This window comes from Aulonocara stuartgranti, assembly GCF_965226115.1.
Source record: "Aulonocara stuartgranti genome assembly, chromosome: 15".
In the NCBI taxonomy this organism is placed as follows: domain Eukaryota; kingdom Metazoa; phylum Chordata; class Actinopteri; order Cichliformes; family Cichlidae; genus Aulonocara; species Aulonocara stuartgranti.
The window spans coordinates 42,337,959-42,365,645 of NC_138951.1; the positions used below are offsets into that span (position 1 = coordinate 42,337,959).

At 43.4% G+C, this 27,687-nt stretch overlaps 2 long non-coding RNA genes across 3 annotated transcripts in view; both read left to right on the forward strand.

The window, feature by feature from the left end:
• Positions 1-3,562: 3,562 nt before the first annotated feature.
• The window catches only part of LOC309689540, a 60,139-nt gene continuing 36,014 nt past the window's right edge, over positions 3,563-27,687 (forward strand). The window contains exon 1 of the long non-coding RNA XR_014271429.1: positions 3,563-3,950. This is a non-coding gene — a long non-coding RNA (uncharacterized lncRNA). The remainder of the gene's footprint in view (positions 3,951-27,687) is intronic.
• The window catches only part of LOC309689544, a 35,192-nt gene continuing 33,479 nt past the window's right edge, over positions 25,975-27,687 (forward strand). For both annotated transcript variants that reach the window (XR_014271433.1, XR_014271434.1), the window contains exon 1: positions 25,975-26,051. This is a non-coding gene — a long non-coding RNA (uncharacterized lncRNA). The remainder of the gene's footprint in view (positions 26,052-27,687) is intronic.

Consider the following 27,687-nt stretch of genomic DNA (forward strand, 5'->3'; position numbering starts at 1 on the left):
GATTACACAATTACGTTTGAACATTATGAAAACAGCTCTCAGTTAAAAGGTTATGGATGAGATGAGCGGGCACTACCGAAGGCGACTAAAAGTTTTTAAATATTTTTATATTTTAAAATGCATCAATCAAAGCACTGACCATCTGGTGACTGACACACTTATAATATCCTGTGTGCAATCCCCTGAATCCCTTCACGGTGTTTTACGATTGCTGTCACAAAAGATTTGAAGGAAGAATTTTGGTTTTTAATTGGTATTGAATTCCAAGTGGCCTTTAAAATGTCATAAAGTGTGGCCCTTAAGAGCTTTAGAAAGCTGCTCCTGTTGTAAGGACATGACAGGTGTGAATGGGAGGCTGACACAGGCTGACCCGACCATTTCATTGCTCTAAAGCAAAGGCTGTTGGAGGAATTTTCTTGTGGCAGCTGCAGACGAGAGCAGAGAGCTCAGGAGGCTGAGGATGAGTTTAGCGGTGCAGCAATACCCCAGGACCCATTAGAAGCTATTCTGTATCAAATCAAGTTTAAGTCCTCGAGCCATTTAGAGAAGAGGCAGACCAGACATTACATTAAGTAAAGCTTCCATGGCTGCACTGCCGTTACACCTTCAATCAAACCAAAATGCAGGCTCCCTAAAAATAGCTCACCATACATTTGGTTTAGACTGAACTCACTTTGTCCAACATGCGCTGCTCAGCTGCTGGAATGATTTCCAGCCTCCTCCTCAGATAAATGCACCTTGCCTGGAGGCAAGATTAGTCACGGCCTGCTCATCTCTTAAGGATCGTTAACCATTTAGCGCTGTGGCCCCGCCAGGCTCTCTGACAAACTATGCTGACTTTATTGACTGATACATTACGGTAGCATCGCAAATCTCCCAGGAAACATTACCAGCAATAATGCTCACAGTGCGCATGGTTAGTCAGAATTCTTTAAAACTGAGACAGATTTATGTGGTAAGAAGTAAATCTAAATGTGTTAAATATGATGAATTAAGATTACAGGGATGGTACTCTGTGGTATTTGGCACCAAGGTCTTGTCGTGGCTCCTTTAAGTACAGAGAGTTATCAGCTGGAGCCTTCACAGATGAGTGTTGTTCCAGAACAGTACCTGTCACTGGTTCATGGTGTATTCGTCCCCATACTGCTGTCAGTAGGTTCTCACAAACCCTGACATTTCAGAAATGCTTCAACTCAGTCGTCTAGTCGTAGCAATTTAATCCCTGGCTCAGGCCTTCACACCTGCACGGCGAACTGTCCTCACCTGCAGAGTCTGACACTGTTCTATCTACTGTCACAGTGTTACCATCATCTTATTCTGGGTGATATTTTTAAATAAATATGTGCATTTGAGAGAGCATCATCTGCAGGCGAGAGGCAGGACTGGTACAAACAACTCGTTACATTTTGAGGAGGCTTCAGCTGCAAGGAGATAAATTATCCATCATCAAAATCAATCCAAGTGTTTGGACCTCTCTCTCTGTCTCTGTCTCACACACACACTGACTCTGCTTAAGACATACAGGAAAATAGATGGACCGGTCCTGTGCACTCAAAAAAATCTGTTGTTGGATGAACACAATTTAATCACGGCACCTTTTTTCCACGTGATTTAACCAAGTACAATAACCCATTTTTGACCATGTCAAACCAACACATTTGGCATTTGGTGGTTTGATGTAATCAGATTACGTTGGATCAATGTAGTATACTTACATTGACTTGAAGTGATTCATTTAAGTATGTAGAGTGAAATTTGTTTTAATTCATTCTACACAAGTTAAAAACTTTAGGAAAACACAATGAAATCTTGTTGTTTGAACAACTACTTTGTTAATCAAGGCAATTAATGAACCAATATGGGGGTTGATTATTTCATAGAGGTAAAGAACCATTTGCACTTACATTCATGGACAATCTAGAATCACCAACTAACCTAACTCTAACTACACACTGCAAACCAGCCAGATTGTAGATTTGAACTTAGGCCCTTCTTGCTGTGAGGCAACAGCACCAACCATCAAGCCACCAAGCTGTCACTCCAAAACCAAAACTAGAAAAGCTGTGATTGATGCAGAATGTTCTGTACGTTTTTGTCCTTGACAGGTTAAACCACAATAATTAGCAAACACAAGCTGTGGGTGTCGTTGTCTGCCTCTTAAGACTCCAGCCATTTTCCTGCAGTTTGACATCTAATGTGATCTTGTGAACTTTGTGAGTCCAGGCAACGAACCACTCTGACTAGATTGTATCCTGTCATCTCAACAAGAACAAATTAAGTTGCTGAATTTCATGCAGATGCTACATGATGTAATTATGTTCACCATAGAAACATGAAATTATTTAGTTCAAATTACAAGTTTGAATCTTGTACATGTAACAACCACCCAATGTCATTTTTTTTAGTGTGGAAGTTGCTTCCTATGCAAATATTTTGCTATTTGAAAAACTGTTTTACTCTGTTTGTAGCCTCAGTCATGTTTAACCGCTCTTGCTCTGTGTTCAATAAAAAGAGGAATTATACTTTGTCACAACATTGAAACTTTTTTACTTTGTTTGTAATGAAATGTTGCTTCCACCCAGCGTAGCAGCCAACTCGCTGCAACACGAAGGCAGCCGTCTTTGATAAACAACGTTCTCTACCGATCAATTTTAAGTTATGAGACATTCAATAAAATCAGTTTAATCTCATGTAGGCACAGCTAAAATTACAATCAATTCTTGTTTATTTAAGCTCTATATTGTCCTATTTCACTTTAAATTATGTAAAAATGAAAGTTGAATCATATGCACAAAAGAGCAAAATGTATTTTTTCTTTCAGATTTTAAATTAGTAATGTCCTACCTGTGCTGTATGTACACAGTGTGATACAGTGCTACACAGCTCTGCGCTATATTAAAGCGATCTCTTTGTGAAGTCTGTTGGTGAGAGTAGATGATGGTACAATTAGGCCCTTGGAAAAAGCCCATCCTGCTAAAGGCTACACACACAATACTTCCATGAGAAGCAGCTGAAATCAGCTACATTTGCTGAATGTTTGCTAGTGAAGACACTGATCACGGGGAAAGTAAAACACTAAATGGAAACCCTTCCATGATACACTGAGGGCAGGGATAGCTCAGTAGGTAAAGCGGTTGCCCCATGATCGGAAGGTCAGGGGTTCGAATCCCCTGAACGACTACCCTGAGGTGCCCCTGAGCTCCCCGGGTGCTGCACTGGTGGCTGCCCACTGAGTGAATGGGTTAAATGCAGAGAAGAATTTCCCCAAGGGGATCAATAAAAGTGTACATTATATTATTGTTATGAATCCTTCAGGGACAGAAACACACTGATGTATTAACACTTCAGTCTTGATCACAGTTTACCGAAGACTGAAATAACATAACAGCCTTTGAGGCTGTGTTCACACCTCAGCTGTTCAGTGCTTTCAAACGGACTCCTGTTGTTCTGCTTCTTGGTGCTGTTTGTTTGGGCAGATGTGAAACCAAAACCTTTGGATGAAGCGGTCTCAGTGAGATTCCAAACGAACTGCAGAGCAGTTTGGATCCACTGAGATCTGGGGCCCGTTCTTCGTACGTCGCTTACTACATCCAAGATCAAATGACACATCCAAGATCAAATCATCGCGCTAACCGTGAGCTCGCTAATCCGGTTCCCCGAACACACCTGCTGTTGACGATTAGTACAGCTGGACGCAGTAATGTGACATCACTGGGTGTCGTAAAAGGGGCTACGCATCGATAGTAGAAACATTGATCGGCAACCCTCTGATTGGTCGGCGAAAATGTCGACGGAGCGCGCTCGGCTCGGTATTTTTCGGCAGCAGAGCAAGAACTCTTGAGTGAGGGATTTCAGGAGTTTCAGAGTTTAATCAGAACGCAAGGGAACACTGCAAAGGCTGCAAAAGCAAGGAGCGAGGGCTGGCAGGAAGTTGCTGACAAATTAAACTCGTAAGTAATTTAATAATAACAATAATAATGGAGTGGATTTATATAGCGCTTTCCAAGGCACCCAAAGCGCTTTACAATGCCACTATTCAGTCACTCTCACATTCACACACTGGTGGAGGCAGCTACGGTTGTAGCCACAGCTGCCCTGGGGCAGACTGACAGAAGCCAGGCTGCCATATCGCGCCATCGGCCCCTCTGGCCATCACCAGTAGGCGGTAGGGTAGATTTATTATATTACACTATATTATCCAATATTATATTACATTATATTATAATATGTTATATTTTATCCTCTTTCACATTAGAGCCACGACAGGACCCACTAGAACATGGGAACAGGTAAAAGTGAAATATAAGAATATTCTACAGAATGGTAATATTTATCACTTATATTGCTTTTAGTCTCTTGGAAAGAGACCCTGAAATAATCTGTTTGTTTATAACAGCAACCAAGAAAAGGGCAGAGGAAAAAAACACAGGTGGTGGTCCTGCACCCCCTCGTCAACAAGTTGGTTACGTAAATAATACCCTCACGGGAAAATCGATATCTCTCTATGAGCACACTGTCGCGCTGAGCTAAAGGATCCTGTCTATCCCGCAATATACGCTGAATTCTGAGGACTCTCCTTATCAATCTTGCACCTTCCGCAATGGGTGGCTCGCGTATACGGACAGGACATGGCTGCGACAGGCTTCCCAAATCCACCTTGGCTTTTATAGCCGTGGTCTCTCATCTTGATTACACGAAGTAATTTACAATTACTACTCTGAAATATGAATTACATCTGTAATAATCACATACATGTAATAGAATGTTAATAGTACATTTCCCTTTTTTAGGAAATGACCTGTATGTATCTGTGTGAAATCAATAAATGGATCAAGTGCTGCATTGTCTTTAGTTACATTGATGTTATTTATTTATGGTGAAACAGTGGTGGAATATCGCTGTTGCTTTCGTATAAATGAAGCGGACATACCTGCGTGGCTGCGATCTAATCCTGTTTACATAAAGTAAACCTGCTCCCGAGCAGGTTTACGCTTACGGCTCTGTTGCTATGACAGCAAGTCCCGGATGAGCTTCGGGGAACCGACTGATCCATGATCACGCGAAATCGTCAACAATCTAATCCGGCTAACCTACTTAGCGAGGTACGAAGAACGGGCCCCTGATCTCTGTTTGACCAAACTACCAGGTGTACAATGCAAGTTTGAGCTGAACACCTTCCTGTGTGCTTTGATTTCTAGATTTCTTTGATTTCTAAACACTCTGATGTGGTTTATTAGTGACATGCTCGCTTGGAGTTTTGTGTGAAATATGGCCAAGCAAAATGAAATGTGACAATGCTCCGAAACACTTTGTGATTTAGTGTTTTCAGTATTTAATTGTTATACTTCCTTAGCATTAACATGGCTGGTATCGACATTGTGAATGTATATAAATATGATACTTAGGAGTCCTTTAAAGCGTTCAGTGTGACGAAGGTGGAATCAAACACTCACTGTGACCATAAACCTGGTGCCGTATCTCCAGAGCTGAATAACACTGGACATAATTCTCAGATAGTTTGGGAAACAAACCAAAAACAGAAACCATGTCACTGTTTAAAACGACTGATTTTCAAACAATAGTACCACGGTGCACAGTGTTTGTGCAGTTTGTCTGTGTGCAGTAGAGTGTTTGGCTTCTCTTAGAGTGCCTGATTTAAAAGTGGCTTTTCTTTTACGTAACATTTTCTTATCAAGAGGAAAAACATTATGCGATGGAACTTTTTTCAGCCTCAAGCATCTTTTATGCCATGTGTCACTGCCATGCATGCACACACACATGCACTCACACATCTGGGTGTAAAACCGAGGCCATCAGCTGAGATTGTGCTCTAATTCAAGTTGGCAGAGAGGACTTGGGATGAGAGCAACGAGTAATCAAGTAGACAGATGAGAGAGGAGGAGGTAAGAGCAGAGCGAGGGCAAACTAGGAAACATGAAAGTAGAGGAAGGAAGAAATTTGACCCGACAGTATCTGGGTCGTCTTTGGCAGATGAAAAAAGAGACTGTAACAGAATTAGAAGCTCTTCAGTTGCCAAAAAACTCAAAACCTGCACTTTGTGTAGGTTATGACACTGGTTTACCACAACACTAAGAGAAGAGATAAAAATCACAATTTAAATTCTTAAATGGAGAATAAAAACAAGTGAACATGGTGCGTGTGTCCCCGTCATCCCTTAATAATCACAAGGTTTGTAAAAAGCATTTTGATGGTGACAAATTGTTTTTAGGGACATTCAAAAATTAAACCAAAAGCAACAAAAAGCATCAACCCTCTGATGTGGGAGACACTGTCCTCACAGTAATATTGAATATTCATGATGAGCTGCCTGAAACTGACTGTGAGGTTAAACTGGTGTGTTTCATGATGAGAAGAGACGCCCATTTAAAGGAGGATATACAGAAAACTTGGTTGGTTTGTCAAAATCATCAGCTGGATTTACAACAAGGCACGTGTTTAACAGGAAACATAAAAAGGGTCAAAAAGATGAAGGCTGAGGAACACAAGTGAAAATAATTTGTTTATTGAGTGCAGAGCAAACCATCTTTATCAAGCGGAAAGAGAAAACCTTACATACATAAAGAACATTCAGCTAGTTGTGACCTGTCACTGTGAGGCAAACACAAGCATGAATGAGGGTGTGCTCGTACTCTGCACGTACTGTGCTCAAGCATGCTCGCCTGCGCTCACCGTGTGCAGAATAATCTGGGCACGAGTGGGCATCAGCCTGTCTCACCAACCTCACTTCTTCCACTTGCTCTTCGGTGTTTTTGAACAGCATTCTTGCAGAGCGGGAGTTTCATGATTTTATGCACGTCGTTACTTAATTGGAGAAGCAGTGACATCCTGTCTTCTCCTATTTGTTACTTACTTAAAGCAGTTTTTACGGAGGCAGCTGTCAAAGCAGTGCTTGAGAAAAACATTGTTCCATGTTTGGGCCCATGGCTAACCAGGCCCAGTCACACGGGCACGCAGCATTTAGTCAGCTGAACAGGATTTAGGGGGTGAAACACACTCGGGCACAGCACAGGTTGCCTGTTGTTAGTCTGCCTTTAAGCTGGAACCTTCTGTTCAGCTTTGATTTCTAAAAGGGATTAAATAATGAATGCAGACCAAAACTGTTCAAGAATCAACTGGATAGATACAGCCAGTCAAAGAAGTTAACACGATGAGAAAAAAAAAGGAAATCGACATGAACTCGATGAGTAAAACCCAGCCTGGGAAAAATAGATGAGAAAAATCTATGAGTACATATGATCAACAAAGTTATAGGATTGGATAATTGAATTCGATTTTATTTATATAGCGCCAAATCACAAGGTGCCTCAAGGTGCTTAATATGGTGTGCATGGTTTTCCATCGCTCTTACCTGAATAAAGGTGAAATGGAAGAGGCTAAAGCAGACCGCTGGGCCCAAGTCCAGCCTGCTCCCTACACTTTGTCCTGCCTTGTCAAGTCCAAAGCTGCTTTTATGGTCTTGGAAAGGTGACACATTTTGTGCCCACTCTACTCCAAAAACTGCCCGTCTGCCTGCAGTGAGCTTCGTTTGCAGATGGTGCACAAAGTCTGTGGTGCTAGCCGTCTGTTGGCTACTGTTGCCTGTGCTGTTGTTCGTCAGTCAGCCAGCACCGGAGCAGAGCCGAGTTTTAATGTACAAAACGCTGAAATGAAACCGAATGTTTAAAACATTGAAGTGTTGACTGCAGCTACTATCTGTGCTTTTTACACTGCGTTTGTTTCACAGTTCTCCTGTTCCTGGTCAGCTGCATGGTCTGTTATGGCCCACTTGTAAACCAATCATCATCTGCATCCAATAATGTGCAGTCAAGATTTTGGAGGCTGCGTGGACGTGAGGATGCGTGAAAGCTCTTCTGCAAAGAATCGGCTCTGTGGGTGCAAAACTTCGAACATTCACTGACTGCAAACACTTTTGCACAAAAGCTTCAGTATCATGAATCTATTTAAGTTCATGGGTATCTGTCCAATTACTAAAAATCCCTTGACTTCAGAAACTTAGCATTAAAAGAACGTGATCTCCCACACAGTTCTTTCAATAGTGATGCTAACTTGCTCAAATTAAAGCTGAGACTCTGCACTTGTACACTGTAGTGCCCATTATTATTTCTAATTCAATGTGACACTAAGGCAGAATACAATGTCTAAGTGTCTAAAATATTCCAAGTGTTTGTATATATAACCAACATATGATGAAACCTTTAAACATGGTTATCTAATTATTTCTTGTATTTGGAGCAGCACAGTGTATAGTGTTTGCAGCTGACGGATCCATTTATAATGAAGAAACATAAAGTGAGTGGAGGAAAGAGCAAAAACATAAATAAAACAGAGCCGTGGTGAGAGAATAGACGTGGTTAGATGAAGAGAAAGAGGTGCCTTAGGGGAAAGAAACGATGGGGAAGAAAGAGGCTTTAAGAAAGTGAAAGCTGCAGAAATGGAAAGGACAGGAGAGACGGGGAGAGGATGTCTCAGATAAAGAGAAAAAAGGGAGAGATGGAAGGAGATATGCTATGAAACAGCAGCAGGGAGAGGGAGGGGGAGGAGGGGGACTGGTCCATTGGAAGGAAGGAGGCAGACAGTAAAGAGGAAGAGAGTGATGAGAGGAGGGAGTGAAGTGGAGGATGAAGGAGAGCAGTGATCAGTGCTGGGCTGCGACCCCACTTAGTGACCAGGCAGAAAGCTTTCCACTCCAGCAGCCTGCTGGCTGCATGCCCTGCACCACACACACACCAAACACATGACATGCACACTCTGTGACTGATGCCCACTTCACATCACAGTTTAAACCCGCACTAGGCAAGATCTTAGAATGAAGTCCAGCTTTTTTATATCAGTCCAAATAACAACATCAGGCTCCATCTCTGCTTACACCACATATACACCACCAACTCCCCTGATATCCAAATTAACCACTGCTGTTGTATTGTGTTCCCAAGGCCAAGTCTGAATATAAAAGTGCCCAAACTGTGGAACTCAGAAATGTCGACGATCGAGCTCTTTACACTTCCTCTTCCCAGGAAACCATCACATGAACATTTGGTTTGGTAGCACAGAGTGATCCATGTATACATTCTTAGCTGCATATTTGTCTCTATTACCAAAACCATCTAGAGGCATCTCACTGTGAATTTACACAATGCAGCAAAACTATGAACCTAAACCTCGAGCCAGTGTAAGAACAAACTGACCAGAGCAGCTGATGAGCTGACAGCAGAGTCCTGATCGCAACAGTCTGAGTGGCAAGTTCTCAAAAATGCCTGAAACAACTACAATAAACAGTATACAATTATGCCCTGAAGATTTTGCAAATACTTTTATACTCTGGTGTTTATCATTTTCTGTGTTTTTCTACTGTTCTGATATCAAAAGTTAATTTAAGTTAGAATGTTTTCTTAGATTTGGTAAATGTTAAATATGCAATTGTAACTCTCTGGTGCCACCTTAAAACCTGTAGTCGGTAATAGGAAATGATGTCGTCAGTAAACAGGAAGTAAGTCTGTTAATAGGGCTTTGGAGCGTGATGTCACGGGAGGGGGCGTGGCCAGGATTTTTGGTCGACGCGCCATTTGAGCAGACCAAACAAAGGGCGAAAGCACATGGATAATATGAGCCATGGTTCGTACTTGCTGTGTTGTCGATTGCAATGTTAGATCGCACGATCGGGAAGGGAATAAGCTGGAAAATGGGCTCTCTTTTTATCGTTTCCCCTCCTGGAAGCAACGTGAGGGATCTCATGTATCGGATGTTACCAAACAAAGACGTCAGGCCTGGATAGGAGCGGTGAGACGAGCTGATATCGAGTTCTCTACCATCCCCAGATTTCTGTTGGTGTGCTGCTGGATAAGAGAGTTAAGATTTGCTGCGTTTTGGTAAATATGTGCCCAAGTGTGGTTGTCAAACCAGGGCGAATGAAACTTGTTAAATATTCTTAAAAATGCTGTGTTGTTTGTACAGTTCATTGTAACCGATGTAACTTTCTATAAAGTGTTTTCAATAAAACAGAAAAGACACGTTTTTGTTTTTTTAGTCAAGACTTGCTCAGATGTATTTAGTAAGTACATACACATGACATGCAAACTATTAACATGGCTATGCAATGCCTGCTTTATGCTGTCTGTTTGGTGTTAAAAAGAACACTTAATCCCCAGACACACCTTCCCACAACAGTCACACATTGTGAGTCCGTCTGAAGATGCTCCGAGTTCAGGAAAATTTGTGTTCACTAAAAAACCGCATAAACTAACCTGCAGTTTGTGGTGATGTGCTGCCATTGTCTTGGTGTAGGCCTCTTCATGTGTAACGCCACATCTTGTTTGCACAGTGGACACAGACTTTTCGGGGTAACACACACGATTCACAACACTTTGGGCTGGTGTGTCCAAATACAGCATGCATCACCGAAGCTGTGACTCCCTGCACGCCAGCGAAACCAAGCAGGGGTCTTGTGCTGAAATCTGTGTCAGTTTTGACTCATGGCCTGCTAAAATGGTGCAGCGCTCCCACAATGCATTGCGGCGTTATGTCAACTCCAAAGCCCTATTAAGGAGAAGGCATGTGCAGCACGGTGGCCTTTAGTGATGGTAAATTAGATTCTTTTTACTGAATCGAGTTTTCATGAGTCACTCATCAAAGTGAATCGGATTTTTTGAGTCATTTGATTCACTGAGTCAGTCGACCAGAGAGTGCAAAAAATGTACATTTTCCCTCAAACTTAATTTGTTTCTCTTTTCATGTAAATCCTACTGTTAAGATGAATGATTCTAAAAGAAAACAACTATTTTATAGAGCAAAAAAGAGCAAAGGGGGTGAGTGAGTGAGTGATTCGTTCGCTCTATGATTCAGCACAGGAGGGAGGGGGTGAGTAGCTTAAATGTGCTGTTAGCATGTTAGCAGAGCGATGCTACTGTGAACCGAGGAGCTATTTTCTTGATGTGAGCTTCTACTCAGGGTTTTTTCTTCCAGTTCAGAGCAGAAATATTTTTGTCACGATACTGGATGCTGTGTTTTTCTCCACAATTTTAATTATAAGCTAAATATATTGCTGCTAATGAAATTAGTTTGCTAACAGCAACAGGGATGAGTCAGTGAGTCAGTAAAAAGATTCTCGAGTATTGAACGATTCGTTCATGATTCACGCATCACTAGTGGCCTTAGCCAGTTAAATCCAGCGACATCTACATACATCCTATGCCTTTGGTAGCATTGTGGGTATGTACAGACTTGTTTTATGTTTTATGTGCATGTATAGACCATTTTCTTTCAAGTAAGTTCATTTTTCTACAAGTTTAATGATAAAACCAATCTTATGCAATTTACGCAAGCAATCGCTTATGGGGCTAGTCAAAGGGGAACGACAAATTTGAGGCATTCATTACAGCAAGAGTTGTTAAAATCATAATTTAATGTTTGTATTTGAGTTAAAAAGGGAAGTAATTCATATGAATATTGCATGTTGACTTATATTAAAAAACTGGGTTAATATATGTTCATTGTTATACATGTGTGTAATTATGCCTTGTACAGTGTGTTACAGTTTCACCTTTCACCTTTCCCTGTGTCAATAAACCGGGAATCGTATCGTCAGAGTCTTGATGTGGGGAAGGAGTTTAGCTGACTGCCCAACCACAGCAGAGGCATCTACTCTTAATTACACACTCTCATCACGAAATGTGCATTTATTAATTTGCAAGAAAAAGACACAGTGAACATCTAACACATTTCTACATTACGTTGACTGATAGCTATTTTACTGGTTTTTATAAAACTTTCTATAGATATGACAACCCTGAATCAAACTATATAAAGTAGTTTGAAGACTGTGGAACTGTCTTTAAACGTTCCAAGGTGACGTGTTACCGCAATCACATGAACATTTTCAGTAACACAGCAGTTTAATAATTTACTGGACTGATTGTCTTACGTTCCATGGAACTACGTTACATACATTTGAGACTATTAATATGTTAATGATAAGACACCTCTAAAATATCATTGACAGCTAAATTAGCTTGCTAACGAAATTGGCATCATATTTGGTAATCACTTTACAGTTGCAATTGTGCCATATACCTGTTATAAAGATTTTTCTCTTTTTCAGAACGAGAGAAAGGAAAAAAAATTCAAATGCGCCTTTTTCTGGCTGCACGCTTGCAATGCAGTCAGCTGACTTTGGCAGTGTTGCCAACTTAGCGACTTTGTCGCTATATTTAGCGAGTTTTCAGACCCCCTTAGTGACAATTCTGGCGACTTTTGCTGGTGTTATTAGGACGTATCGCTCTTACTCTCAACAAGCAGCACATGCTGCCGTGGGCATCTCGCCCGTGCCAAAGCGCTCACAGGCGGCGGATCGTCGTCACGCAGCAGTCGCCCCCAGCTGCTATCAGAGCAGGAGATGTTGACCCATACGCGTCCAAAACTGCAAATGAATTGTGCATGAGCGAAGCCGCTGCTCCTGTCCTGACTGTAATGCAGTCAGTTCTTCTTTTAATCTTACTTTTTGTGGATCACAGGTTTTAAAACTACTTAAAAAAACACAGACACAAAAAGTAACTCTGCCAGAGCGCCCATTTCGGGTCACTTTTGCTGGTACCAAGCCCGGATAAAGGAGGTGGGTTGGAATTGTGACATTAAAAAAACACAATAGTTGCTAAAAGAAATTTAATTTGTGGTTCTAAATAAATTCTAAATGCATTTATTGTGTTTTTTCCTCACTTTGTCTCTTCCATGATGATATTTTTCTCTCCTACAACGTAGGTTACAATTACATAAGCATGACCAATTATGCAAATTACGCGATAACATCATTTAGCGACTTCTAGCGGCTTTTAGGACAGCCAATAGTGATTTTCCTTACTGAGGAGTTGGCAACACTGGACTTCGGTTCATATGCAGGGAGAAAGAAAATAACAAAGCAGTCCATCACATCTGAGGAGTGGAGATACTTTTGTTTTCATTCCACAAAAGAACAAGAGCACAATTAAAGTAAAATGCAAATTGCATACAGGACAGAAAAAGTTGAATAATGCTGTTAACACGACATTTGCACACACAGCATGATAACACAAAGCTAACAATGAACCAAAGTAGTGTTAAAGCTAAGTGCATGCTAACCCCAGCCTAGCCTGGCCTTTCTGAGCTAACGAATGACCTGATGAGCAGTCACACAGACAAAGCAGAAACACTGCAGCAATGATTTTGTAGTCGTTTTGGCCTGGATACTTGCACTGAAGACATGCTGAATTGTCAAACAACAATTTGAACATGCACTTGACAAAGCCTGTGCTGCTGAAGTACATGCACAAGGACGGGCTTTTTTCATGAGGATGAAGATCATACCAGTTTTTGCAGTTCTTTATACAGCTGGCTTTTTCAGTAAAAAGTAATGGCCTCGTCAAAAAGTGAGTTTTTCATCCATCATGCAGCTATATAATTAATTCTGTCCACAAGGACATGCAGATATTGCTTGTTAAGTCAGAATCAAGCTCGCTGCTTTTTGTTGGTTCTTAACCTTCTAGTGCACACACAATCCGACATACACACTGACCCCTTCAAAGCTTTCACAGCTGATCAATACGTCCTGTGGAAAAGTGTTTTCTTGTAGTTTAATTATCTTTCTTGAATATAGTCGATGCTTTGCAAGAAGCTCTGCATCAATCAGGCCGTTGCGCCCCACAAACACTCCAGATGAGAACATTTGTTTATACACATGTTCGGCTCAGTGGAAAGTGTCAGACTTCTCAGTGTGATCATTCATGGCGTTGTAGTAATGAGTATACCGACTCGAGAGATGTTTGCAGTGTGTGAGCAGGATACATGCATGCACACTACATAATCATGATTCATGTTCTCACAGAAGGATGCCAGACCAAACAGAGGCACACTGTGTAATCTATTAATCTCCATAGCTGTATAATAACCTGCTCTCACATTTTTCCACTGTTATCTTTTGACACTCAGATGTGTCACACATGAAATAACTCAGTGCTTGATTCAACCCAGTGTCAGGTGTGCCTGACCGAGTGGATGAGTGCAGCTTCTTTAGATTGTCTTACATTACATGTACATACATTAAATAGATTTGGCACTAAAATGTCACCTCTGAATATCAATGACAGTTAAGTTAGCTTGCTAATGTAACTGGCAATGTTAGCTTAAGTCCGTTTAGAGAAAGAGAGACTCAAATTAGCCAAAACCCCCCAAATTGTGCCGCTTTTATATTTTCTCCATGTACTTTATAAACTTTTAATCAATGTTTTGTTCGTGTTTTCTGTTTTAGATGACCTGACCGTACTAGGTAGAAGCAGGAAGTCATAAAGCGTAGGAGAGAATTCACCATGAATATTAAACTAAATAACCTTGCTTCAATGAACTAAATGCACTTTTTATTTTTAACTGCTGTGAAGTTGTTTGTTTTTCACATGCTAATAAAGACTATGTTTATTAATATAATTCCAGATTGTATTTAACATCATTTTGACATTTGTCCTAGCTTTAGCTGAAGCAGAGTGTATTTTTCACAGTATTTTGAATTGTATTAATAACTCAGTGTTTGCTGTCTGCAGCTGCTTTTCCTACTGCATTTATAACAAAACATGCACTCTGTTTAATAATTTACTTTCCTTCAATTATTTGCTGAAAAAAAAAACTATTAGGGGCCAATATTTAAGTTTCCAGTTTTTCACTATGTTGGTATTGTTGCACCTAAACACAGACTGTGGTTTGGCTTCTGTCACTGTGACATGATGACACGACTGCTCTTACAGTTTTATTTCAGATCTTTTTTATGTTTTTATTTTGATAAAGGGCTTTGATGACAACATCTCTGCAGATGAAAATGTACTCGAGGCTGCTGCTGATGAGGAGTTAATTAGTGATGGCATTCAGAGTGCATATCAGAGGATATGAGCTGGGAACAGTCAGAATATGTCCTCAGCTGCCTCAGCCATGCTGCTAAAAAACCCATGAGCAGAAAAAGTACCAAAACTAAGAAAAAAACGTAGTTTTGGTAACTGACCTGATTTCCAAAGTTTCTCTTCACTGTCACAGTGAAAACAAATGCAAAAACACACACAAACAAACTCAAATGTGCATACTGTTCATATTGTTCAGGCATAAACATCCTAAACAAACAACAAGTGCTGTACAGAAACAAAGGAGTAAAACATAAAACCACTGACACTCACATAAAAGTATAATAATACACATAATAAACATATCAACTCACACCAGTCTGAATGCTATCAAAAAAAGGTGTGTTTTCAAAAGCGTTTTAAAAACAGGAAAGGCAGCGTGGCTGTGGCTCAGGTGGCAGATCGACTACTGGAAGGTTGGTGGTTCGATCCTTGGCTTCCCCAGTCTGCATGCCAAGTATCCTTGGGCAAGATAATAACCCCAAGTTGCCCTCTGATGCATCCATCGGAGTGTGAATGTGTGTGAATGCTTAGATTACACTTAAGTATAGAAGGAAGTGCGTGTATGAGTGGGTGTGAATGGGTGAATGAGGCAAGTTGTATAGAGCGCTTTGAGTAGAAATGCACTATATAAGAATCAGTCCGTTTACCAGCGTATTCCAAAATTTGGGGGCCATAATGAAAAAGGCTCGTTCTCCTCTAGATGCCTAGATTTTGGGACGACCAAGGTAGCATCTGAACAATAACCTGGACTCTCTGCAGGAGAGGGCAGAGCAGTACCTGCTGCGGAGGCTCAGGTTTGGACCCACTTCCTCTCTGTGTGATACTTTTGTTCTTACATTCTCAGTTTTTAGTTCATGGGAGAGTTTTGTTTAGTCTGATACTGTTGTTATTATTATTTTCAGACCTCATTGTTTTTGGAGCACTTACTTGATTACTTTTCTGGCATTGTCAGTGCGTTTGGGTTTCATTGTCCACAGTTTTGGACTGTGGTCTGTGCTCACCTTTGACTTCATTGTTCAGTGCGTGACCATGTTATCTCATTTCCTGTCTTACTTTGGTAAATGTCTTTCTCTTTAGCCTTCGGGATGATTCCTTGGTCTTCCACTCTGTTTCCACTCTGAGTGTATTTCCTTCATTTTTCTTGCTCTCGTTCAGTTTGTCCACTCTTTTGGACTTTTTGGATGTTGGACCTTTGCTTTAACCGGCAACAAACTGTTCACTTTTTGTTAAATCTGCCTGTCAATCAGTTCTCATATCCCAACATATGAGAGTTCATTTTTCTCTCTTAGTGTTGCCATCTGCTCTAATAGTCATAATAATTATTTACCTGTTATGGAACTGGAGCATGTCAATTTCATTATTTCCTAAATTCCTGAAGTTACACAGAGTTCTGTGTGAGGACAAATACTTTATTACAAACAACTACTTTGGTTTTGTCTTGTTTGGCGAGTGCTGGCATCTCAGATTCAGTCACCATCTGATGTATTCATGCTGTCAGAATGTTAAGAATTTGAAAATCATTGTATTCTGTTTTATACATTTTTAAACCAACTTTGTGTTGTTGTTACAGGCCTTCGATGGGGTCTGTTTTTAAACTGTTTTTTTAACAGAAAAGCAGAGACAGGAGACATCAGTTGCGTTCGGTCTGCAGGCTCTTCCTCGTCTGAGGCAGAGACGCGTTGCAACGGCCTATCGCACTCACCACTGTCTCCCCCTTGTGGCAATGCCACGCAATTACATTGTCCATAACGCTAAATGAAAAGTACAATACTGTGGTGGACCACTGGAGGGCTCCACTCACACCCAGTTCTCAGGAAGTGTTGTTGCTGTGTTTTGGAGGGAAAGTGTTCAGTTCTGTGGTGATGAGTAATAAACTTGCAGTGTTTATCGAGAGCTCTCATGTCGTCTGTGTTTACCTCCACATTGGTGACCCCTGACTCGAATATGCTGCAGTCCGATGGTGGCACCGATTCCGCTCTGGATGCATCAGCAGCCGCCAGCTCTCTGCCTCCGGCTGCAACTACGTTTGCTGTGGTGCTCGAGCTGCCGGACTTTTGGCTTCACGATCCCCCGTCGTGGTTCGTGCACGTGGAGGCTCAGTTCGCCCTTCGTGGCATCTCGGCTGACGACACGAAATATCACAATGTGGTGGCTTCTCTCGACCCGCTAGCCACCCGTCATGCGTTGACGCTCCTCCGGGACCCACCCACCCGAGGGAAATACGCCGCCCTTAAGGAGCTGCTTCTTCGGCGCTATGCCCTCACCGACGCAGAGCGAGCCGAGAAGCTCCTCTCCCTCTCAGGCCTGGGTGGCGGTACGGCCCTCGAACTGATGGAGCACATGCTATCCTTTCTCAGACTGGACGACGGGGGATTCCTCTTCGCCCACATCTTCCTCTGACAGCTGCCGGCGGCCGTGAGGGCCGGCCTCGCCAACTCTCCGCTTCTGGGCACGAAAGATTATCGCTCCCTGGCTGAGGATGCGGATCGTATTCTCCTGGCTACCCGCACTTTCCACGATCACGACCTAGTTCCAGCCTCGCCGCCGGCGCCTTCCACTTCCCCGCTGACCTGCCACGACGTACCCGATCCTTCGCTGACGGCAAAGATCGCGGCACAGCGACACCATGGACGGGACCTCTGTTTCTACCATCAGCGTTTTGGCGCTGGAGCGCGCCGCTGCCTGCCGCCTTGCGCTTTTCCGACCCTGGGACATGGACCCCGCCAGCTCGCTGTAGCGGCCGCGACCGCTGGCGACAAAGAAAAACTGCTCTTCATAGAAGACTCGCGCTCTGGGAGACATTTCCTGGTCGACTCCGGCTCCCAGAAGAGCCTCCTTCCCCCGTCCGGAGCCGACAGTTTAGCAGCAGGCTGCGGACCGCAGCTTATTGTGGCTAATGGCTCTCCCATCGCAACGTTCGGGGAAAGGTTCGTGACTGTTTGTTTTCATGGTTGGGATTTCCAATGGACCTTTGTTGTTGCCGCTAGCTCTGTACCTATTCTGTACCTATCGATGCACTGTCTTTTTCTTCAATGCCCTGTTTCACTCGCGCCATTGAGCCCCTGAATCGGGCTAATTTAGTGACTTCAGGGAATTTTTTTCAGCGGTTGCTCTTGGAGTTCCCTTCACTGACTGTTCCTAATTTCTCGAACACGGCAACGAAGCACGGGGTTGAACATTATATTCCGACGGTCGGTCCCCCGGTGTTCGCACGCGCGCGCCGCCTCGACCCCGCGAAACTCTCCGTCGCTCGGGAAGAGTTTGCCGCAATGGAGCACCTCGGCATAGTGCAGCGCTCGAATAGTGCCTGGGCTTCTCCGCTACACGTGGTGCCCAAGTCAGACGGTCGGTGGCGGCCGTGTGGGGATTTTCGCCGTTTGAATAATGTCACGGAGAACGACCGTTACCCCATTCCCCACATCCAGGATTTTTCCGCCCACCTCGCCGGCACCTCGATTTTTTCTAAAATTGACTTGGTGCGCGGGTATCACCAGGTTCCCGTGCGCGCCGAAGACGTCCCCAAAACTGCCGTTATTACCCCTTTCGGCCTGTTTGAATTTTTGCGCATGCCGTTCGGCCTGAAAGGCGCCGCGCAGACTTTTCAGCGGTTGATGGACTCCGTTTTGCGCGGGCTGCCTTTCGTCTTCGTGTACCTTGACGATATATTGGTGGCCAGCTGCTCTGAGAGTCAGCACGCGTCCCATCTGCATCAGGTTTTCCAGCGCTTGGCGGCACACGGCCTGATTGTCAACCCCTTCAAGTGCCAGTTCGGCTTGCCGGTTCTGGATTTCTTGGGCCACCGCATTTCCGCTGATGGTGTGGTTCCATTGCCAGACAAGATCCGGGCCGTTTCGGCTTTTCCGCGTCCTGCGTCCGTTAAAGCGCTGCAGGAGTTCTTGGGGATGGTCAATTTCTACAACCGCTTTCTCAGAGCTGCGCACCTGCTGCAGCCTCTCTATGCTGCCTTGAAGGGTAAAACAGCTAAGGACCTGATTGATTGGCTCCCTGAACACATCTAGGCATTTTCTGGGGCCAAGACTGCGCTGGCAAACGCCGCCCTGCTGGCCCACCCGTTTCCGTCGCCGGAGATTGCGTTGACCTCCGACGCGTCGGACGTGGCAGTGGCCGCAGTGTTAGAACAGCGGGTCTCCGGTGTCTGGCAACCGCTTGCTTTTTTTAGTCGCTGTTACGTCCCCCCCCCACCATGGCGGAGGCAAAGGTAGGAAGGAGACAGCAACACTGGACAACCACAATCAATGAAGGAGGAAGACCACAGAGCAGTTAGGTATCAGGCAGAATTTAATGGTTGGACAGTCAATCTTAACAACAGAGAAAAGGTGGGGGGGGGGGAGGAGGACTGGGCGGTTGATCCAAATCAAAGAAAGTAATAAAACAAAAAGAGGTCGGTAGCTTCCAGGGCCTAGCCTAACTGAAAGAAAAATGCAAAACAAAAGGCCTACCTAGCTACTCGATAAAAGTCAGTGAAAACATACAAGGGTGGCACCAACCGCATAACCTAGTGTGTCTAACAGAGTAAAATCTACAACCAATGTATAGGGTACCCCGGCTTACCTGTCCAGCCTCCCACCACACACAACATACAGAAGCCTGTTCGCAAATGTTTGTCGAAGCAGAAGCCAGCAGCCCCCAGCTGGCCAGGGAGCGGCTCATTTGTAGTGTTCCTTGGAGTGTGATTGGCCAACTGAGCCCAGTCCAGCCAATAGACACCTGCCAATCAACTTCAAACTGGCCAATCAGAGGAGGCCTGACGCCTGAAAGATGAATAGAACACAAAACAGAGCACAAAAGCAAAGCCACACCCCTTGGCACGTAACAGTCGCACACTTAGAGACAGTGAGCGCAAATATAGCATTTTTGACAGGGAGTTGCTGGCCCTACACCTCGCCTCACGGCATTTTCGTTTTTTTCTCGAGGGTCGGAGCTTCACCGCGTACGTCGATCATAAACCTTTGACATTCGCGATGTCCAAGGTCTCTGATCCGTGGAGCGGGCGCCAGCAGCGCCAGTTGGCAGCCATTTCCGAGTTCACAACGGACATTCAGCACGTGGCTGGTAAGTCCAACTGCGTGGCTGACTGTCTATCCCGCATGCTGGTTTCTCCTGTTTATGTTGGCATAGACGTTGAGGCTATGGCCGCTGACCAACAGGCCGACCCAGACGTCCTTGCCCTTCGGTCTGCGCAAACGTGCCTTGTACTGGAGGACAGACCAGTGTGGAACGGCGGGCTTAGCCTGCTTTGCGATGTTTCCACCAGCCGTCCACGCCCTGTAGTTCCCCTTTCGTGGCGTCGTCGCGTTTTCGACTCCGTACACGCCCTCTCTCATCCAGGCGTCCGGGCCTCGGTCAAGCTGGTCAGCTCTATGTTCGTTTGGCCGGGCCTTCATAAATCGGTGAAAGACTGGGCAGCCGCGTGCATCCCATGCCAACGCGCTAAGATCCATAGGCACACACAGGCGCCCCTCGAATCCTTCCGCGTTCCAGGGAGGCGTTTTGATCATGTGCATGTGGATCGGGTTGGTCCTCTGCCGCAGTCACAAGGTTTCACGCACCTTTTGACTGTAGTGGACCACACAACCCGCTGGCCTGAGGCAGTGCCTCTGGCGTCCACTACAGCAGCAGCAGTGGCCAGGGCATTTTTGTCAACGTGGGTTTCACGTTTCGGTCCCCCCGCCGACATTACCTCAGACAGACATGTGTGGTGGACCACTGGAGGGCTCCAATCACACCCAGTTCTCAGGAAGTGTTGTTGCTGTGTTTTGGAGGGAAAGTGTTCAGTTCTGTGGTGATGAGTAATAAACGAGCAGTGTTTATCGAGAGCTCTCGTGTCGTCTGTGTTTACCTCCACAATACCACCATAAAATCCGATCTTTTACATCAAAAACAATTCACAAAAAAATTACAATTGTGACCATACACTTGTGGGCGTCACATTGTATTAACTTCAAACATAGTTCAGTATTCACAGCTGTCTCCTCTCTCCTCCTTATTCACTGCATTCATAGTTCAATCGCCTTTCAGCGCAAAAGGCCTTCAGTGGTTGTCACACCAAGTACTCATTCTGTTATTTATTCATTGGCATTTCATTTATCCATTTCATAATAGTATAGCTTTAATAGCTTTTAGTTTTTTTCTGTTATGGATCTTTTCATAATCATCCTGAGAGGTCCTTCTCATACATGCTGGTTTAAGTTTAGTGAATCAACTCTCAACTAGTGTTTTCAGTGTTTGAAAAAAAAAATACAGACAGATTAGAGTCAGGATTTTATTTCATTTCATGAACTTCAAAGCTTCACACTGTGGTTAATAAATGTAATCAATTCAAACTGGTGCAATTAAACGTTTCGTCTTTCACAGAAAATGAGTCTCAGCTTTTTCTGTGACCATGTGACATTCATGTTGTAGCCTGTGGCTGTAGTGTTCACATCATGCCAGTTATGTGTTTAATTCCTGTGTTAAGTCTTTTCCCACAGAAACAAATCACATACACTGAAGATGTGTAAAAGATTACAGACATGAGTGTAAATTTGAAAGAAAATAAAAGTTTTATAGGCTCCAGCGCCGTACGCGACCCTGAAAAGGATAAGCGGAAGCGAATGGATGGATGGATAAAAGTTTTATTTTAATGTTTTTCCTTGGACAAAGTGTTTTTAGTGGGAGAAACTTTTGTCACTCATCCAAGCGACTTCTGCAGTCTCAGCTAAATGCAGGTTTCCCCAAATACATTAGCATGCAAAGTGCCATGACCACTGATCAAACACCACTGATCAATAGTCATGAGTACCGTTCACAGAGCTGGGGAATGGCTGCAATCACAGTGAATCCCAAAACATGCTGCACCAAAATATTGGTCACCCACAAGGATCCGGTCCTCAACCTTTGCTCCACAGATGGTTTAATGTCAGACACTAATTTCCTTTAAGGTGTTGCAGATAAACACAACAAAATAAAACGATACAGACAAAGACAAAAACTGTGGTATTTTGTAAATATAACAATAAACGTGAATTCACTGTGTAATTGTGTAACTTTATTAGCAGCGTCCTCCTGAAATGCGCCAACAACACTGAGAGTAACATCCTCCTCTCTGCCCCTTAATGCTCTCTGGCCGCTATGGTAAGGCATAAATATTTCTTTCAAAATAAGACACAACTACAACACGGGAAAAGACCCAGGGAAACCAAGCTAACGATAAAAATCCTGAAAACCATAAACTTCACACCTGAGCCTCAACTCTCACGGCCCGGTACAAAACGACTCGACCGTTACTGGTCCACGGCCCGGCGGTTGGGGACCATTGATCAGTGGTCATGAGAATTTGCATATTAATGATCAAGGAACTGACCTCCCAGCCCATTGTTCATTCAGTGGTTACTGTTTATAAGGTTGGACACCTGCAGTCAGCTGAGACTGAAGACATCAAACGTTTCTCCCACTGAAAACATCCAGATGAACAGAATCAACTTTTTGGGATTTCCTTTCCTTTTTTTCCTTGACTGCAGTGTAAGGAAACTTGTACTATTTTCTCTGCTCACTTTGCCTTTTATTTTGCGAGAGGGCACAGCCAGCTGAACAGGGTACAAAGAAATATATGTTTCTGGTAATTTTCTGAAGGACTGCTCCTGTGGGCAGCTTCTTCACAACATGTAAAACCATCTGTGACTGCTACATGACCAGATGCGTCCCACCTCCCTGGTAGCTTACAGTGAGCCGTGCTGTTCAGCTGTGATGAAAGATGTCGTCACTGGCCTGTGGAATGGGAGCAAGGAAATTATTTATCACTCAACTGCTGCACACCAAACACGGTTTACACAGTATTATTCACCCTGATGGGTTTGCCCTCCACCATAAAGTGGATGCCTTTAATTTTCAGGCTGTCTCATCCATTACAGGGTGGAAATGGAATCATGCAGGCACTGATCTATTATTACCCCCCGCATCCCCACCATCATCCATCACCTGCTTAGTAAAAGAAGTAAACGAAGAGAATAAATTGCTTCTGAAAACCGAATTAGCCATAAAACAGACATCGCGTTTAGACTGTCTCGATGCAGTTTCCAGAAGCAGAAAGCGCCACATGTAAGTGTGAGGACAGTCTGTGGTGATTGTGTCTCGTATACAGTTGATTCACAAAGGAAAACGCTGCAGATAAATGTGTTCTTTTCTCTAATGAGACAGGGTGTGTTTGTCACAGAAGCGCTAACAATATGTTGCACTGCTCCGCAGCCACCCACTCACATTCAGCCTCTCAATCTTTGACACTGTGTGAAAGTGATTAAAACCTCTTCCTGGTAGATGGCTGCCTCCCCCGGTCCCTCGCCTCCTTCAGCCTGCAGGCTTGAGTGGGTGTCCGCATGTGAGCATTTCCATACTATTGACTAAGGTTTAAAGATTTGAACCGCAACACAACACAGTGAGTAGCGCCCATTATTAACCCTGAGCATGCAAACAGATGCAGGTGCCAAGTAATCAGAACTGAATGAATGATAAAAAGAATCGTTTGGCTCAAAGAGGTTGATTGATAAAAGTACAGACAATAGAAAGACATCAACAGTAAATGTTGGCACAGACACATGCAGCAATCAGTGAATCCACCAAACCGATCAGACTGTAGCTCATCCAGTGCCTCAGATCACAGCATCCTTCGCTCATGTTGCAGTATTTCTAATAACTGTGATTTCAATTTATGTCACATTTGGTAAAAAGTGTCAGCGTGAAACTGTTTTGTAAAGAAAAATAATGTCTGCTCATATCGGTTCAACGTGATTTCATTCGCACATGCAAAGATGTGTGTGCGCTTGTGAAAAGAAGATTGTTTGTTGACCCAGTGAACAGGGACTGTTTGGTTTCTTCTTTCACATTACAGCACTGAAAAAGCCCAGCTACTTCCTGACCCACACATACAGAACAAACAGCCCTTCAGGAGATGCATTTCATTATATTCTGTATCAGACACGTCTTCAGAATCTGAGAACATCACGCAGTGCTGTGAAACACGCCCTACAGCAGGCGATCTGCATCAGAGGTTCGAGAGTAACCAGGCTGGGATGGCAGCAGTTTACTTAAGAACTTTGTTTCATGGCTCAGGCTGAGACTTCTTGTTCTTACGCCTCATAAATATGGAGGCACAGTTGGTGAAATAGGCTCCAAGGTAAAACTGAGGCCGACTTTTAAGAGTGTAAGTTGTTTGGGTGTGAAGACAAGCAAAACCTGAGACTGCCTGTCGGGATCCACGTACTGAACTTGTTAAAAAAGTTTATTATTATGCATCTCCTGACTACTTGTAGAAACCTGAGGGTCTAAGGTGAGACACCAGGTGAATGGGGTAAAAAGTCATAACTATTAGACGTCACCATGAAACTTCCCCCGTCGATTATTTTCCTTACGTTATTTTTTTATACTATATTTTCCTCCCTAACCATTTTTAAGTATTGAAATGATCTAATTAAATATGTCCTCATTTACACACATTCAGTCTGATACCAGGTTCAGGCCTGTGCAGAACAGCAGTGCAGACAGAGCAGAGGGTAGATGTGAGGATGGCAGGGATGGGGTGAGATGAAGGCGGACGATCTGATGTGGTGACTCCTAAAAGGTGAAATTGAAATAAGAAGATGATCCACACAGTTCATAATGAAAGCTAAAATGTGACTGCATATTTGGATGTTTTGGTTTTACTTATTCTAAGTAATCAAAGATCTCAGTTCATTCCAGCGATTAGGGACCAGAACAAACATCCCAATTCTTAATCTGTCAAGGGCCAGTGACACCTTGTCCATGCTGTCATGGACCAGACCTAGATAATATTTAATATAAAGATAATATTTAATATAACTGATATAAATCTGGATACAGCTGATTTTAAAATCTTTGATTGACACAAAATTGGACATTCTGCAAATCACCAGTTGCGCAAGGTTGTCTTTGTTGCAATAACTATTGTGTATTTGCCACGAGAGCGCGTCTGTGATTAGTGGTTTGGATTTGATAAGCACGACTCCGTGAGACGTTACTCTGTAATGAAACACAGCAAACAACTGAAATATTCACGAGAGGAAGAAAAACATCCTTAAATGATCACAAACGAAACTGTTAACTTACTACTGCACCATGCCATGCTGCTAATAAACCATTATATGCAGTATATTCAGACAGACTCTTAGTACAAATGATCCCTGTCACTATGCCTGTGCACTCAGCAGGGGTTTATTTTAAAAAATATATATTTTACTTTGTACATCTGAAAGAACAATTTTGTCCCCAGCAAGAATAAAGAAGCTTCGGTGCTTTGCTACGAGATAATGTCCCCTTTGAAAAGGTGCAGATATGTCCCTGAAGGGCTGCCACATCTTCATCACAGCACCTTGCACCCGAGGATGACAAAAGCATACTTTCATATTCAAAGAACATGAATATGTAAATATAAATGAACATGCATAGAATATGTGCTCCCTTTTGCTCTCAGATTACTTTTTGTGCAAAAAGCAATGATGATTACATTTGTGATGCACAAACACAACCAACAACACAACAGCTTGGATGTTATCTGCTGAACAGCTTTAATGCTTTATTGGAAAGTGTTCACTGGCAAAATGCTTCAAGTCACACGTACCTTGCTTTATGTACAATGAAAATACATATTTCTGACTTTTAATTCTGGTCCGTTTACTAGCTGACAGAAGTAGAGCATTATCCTGAACTGCAACTGGATCCAGACTTAACCCAGTGGTTCCCAAACTGTTTTTGCTGCCCCCCCCCCCCCCCCCTTTGTTTTACAAGAAAAATGTTCGCGCCCCCCCCCCGGCGCGCACGCACGCACACATCCTCCAACCACACACGCCCATATTCATCCATTGCGGTTTATTTCACACCTCAAACATTTAGTAAACAATTAAGCAAATACAAGTAATCTGCAATAAATTACAGGTGGTAATAAAAGAAACTACTAACTCTTTTACGCTGCGTCCGCACCTACACGGGTGATTTTGAAAGCGCAGCTGTTTCGTCCACGTAAACGGCGTTTCCAATCACCGAAAACGGAGATTTTTAAAACTTTTTTTTGCATTTTACGAGGAATACAGAGTTCGTCACACAACATCAAAGGTATGCGCCTTTTTCCACGTCACGCTGTGGCCACGTTATTGTTTACATGAGATGAATTGCAGAATGATAGAGACGAAATACTGTTAATCTGACTGTCTGCAGGTTTTACACGCAGTTACTGTCCCTCCATTTACAAAGGCAGAGGCATCACAGTGTCATTATTTTACTGTAGTTGTTTTTTCCTGTGTAATAATGTTCAACATTGCTGTCAATACATTTTTCAAAAAACGCCTCTCTGTTCAAAATGTGTTCAAAAACATAAACAGCTGTGGGATCCTGTTAGTCTGTGATTTAGAACCGGGGGGACAAATCGTGGCAGGATCAGCCTGATGTTATTTGTATCCAGCTGTAACTTTACTGTATAAAGAGCAAACATCTCCAACATGTCAGGAGTAGTTAGTCATTACAACAAGTGTTTGAACTACAAATCACGAATGTGGGATCCTGTTTGTCTGATTTGAAGAGCCCAGCGCTGCTCCAGGGGAAACCAATCCTGCAGGGAGACCTACCTCTGCACCTGTGCAGGTGAAACCAAAGGGAAGAGTTGCTTCACCATATTTTCTAGTCTTTGGCTCAGAATGAAGTTGGTTTGGAAACATATTCAGCGATGCTTCATCTCCTGCTTTGCATTTCTGTGGCCGCCCCGTGCTAGCAGTGTCCAAGCGTTTTGCTTTTCTCCCCCCTTTTCATACCGTGCCCCCCCCTGCAATGGCTCTGCGCCCCCCCCCTAGGGGGCAGGCCCCACACTTTGGGAAGGTCTGACTTGGGGGAAGGTTGGTTATGAAGTACAATGAGCAGACGCTGCACTCACTGGACATGTAACTGGTTAGAGCTCAGCTGGGGAGGGGGGAGTTGCTGGGAATGGTTCAGGTAATGGGGCCATGGAGGCTGATATGCACAGGTGGTTTGTGTTTGCTAATTACTCTCTTCGTTTATCTCGGTCTTGGAGCTCAGAGCCCAGGAGGAAAACACAGCAGAGCAAAGGAGTGTGGCATGTCTCTTTGTCCTGATTGTAATTCTTTAAATTGACTGGGCAGTGATAAGAGTGCACAGCTTAGTGTTAGTGCTCTCCTGGTGTGTGAAATAAACATTGCTGATTGCACCTTTTCTGATTATCCTCTGACCTGAGGGGAAACCAGTAGCCAACAGACTCGTCAGCCAGCTTACACCAGCTCTGCTGTTACAGTACATTTTACAAACTGAAGCTGAGGTGGGTGGTGGGGGTGCACCTGATGGTATTAAAATAAAACAGGCAAAATAAAGTTGAAATTGTGTTGTTAGAGTGCAGAGAAAGAAGGCAAAGAAGGCAATCTTATCTGTTGTAACTTTAAACCCCTTAGTGATGAAAAGACCTACAGGCCATATTTAGAATCTTATGGATTTTACATTTTCATTAAAGCCGGGCTACTATTGTTATTTTTTAAAATGAAAAAGCTAGTCTGAAATAGGCACACTAGTCTAATTTTGTAGGTGTGTGTGGAAGTTCCTATATACATACATACACATAAATACTCCAGTGGGCCATACTGGACCTTGAGTTAGACAGGGTGAGTCTGGCTACCTCATGTAAGCCACAGGTCCAGCTCATATGGGCAGGAGGTCACATTTGGGTCGAATAGAAGCCATAACCTATCAG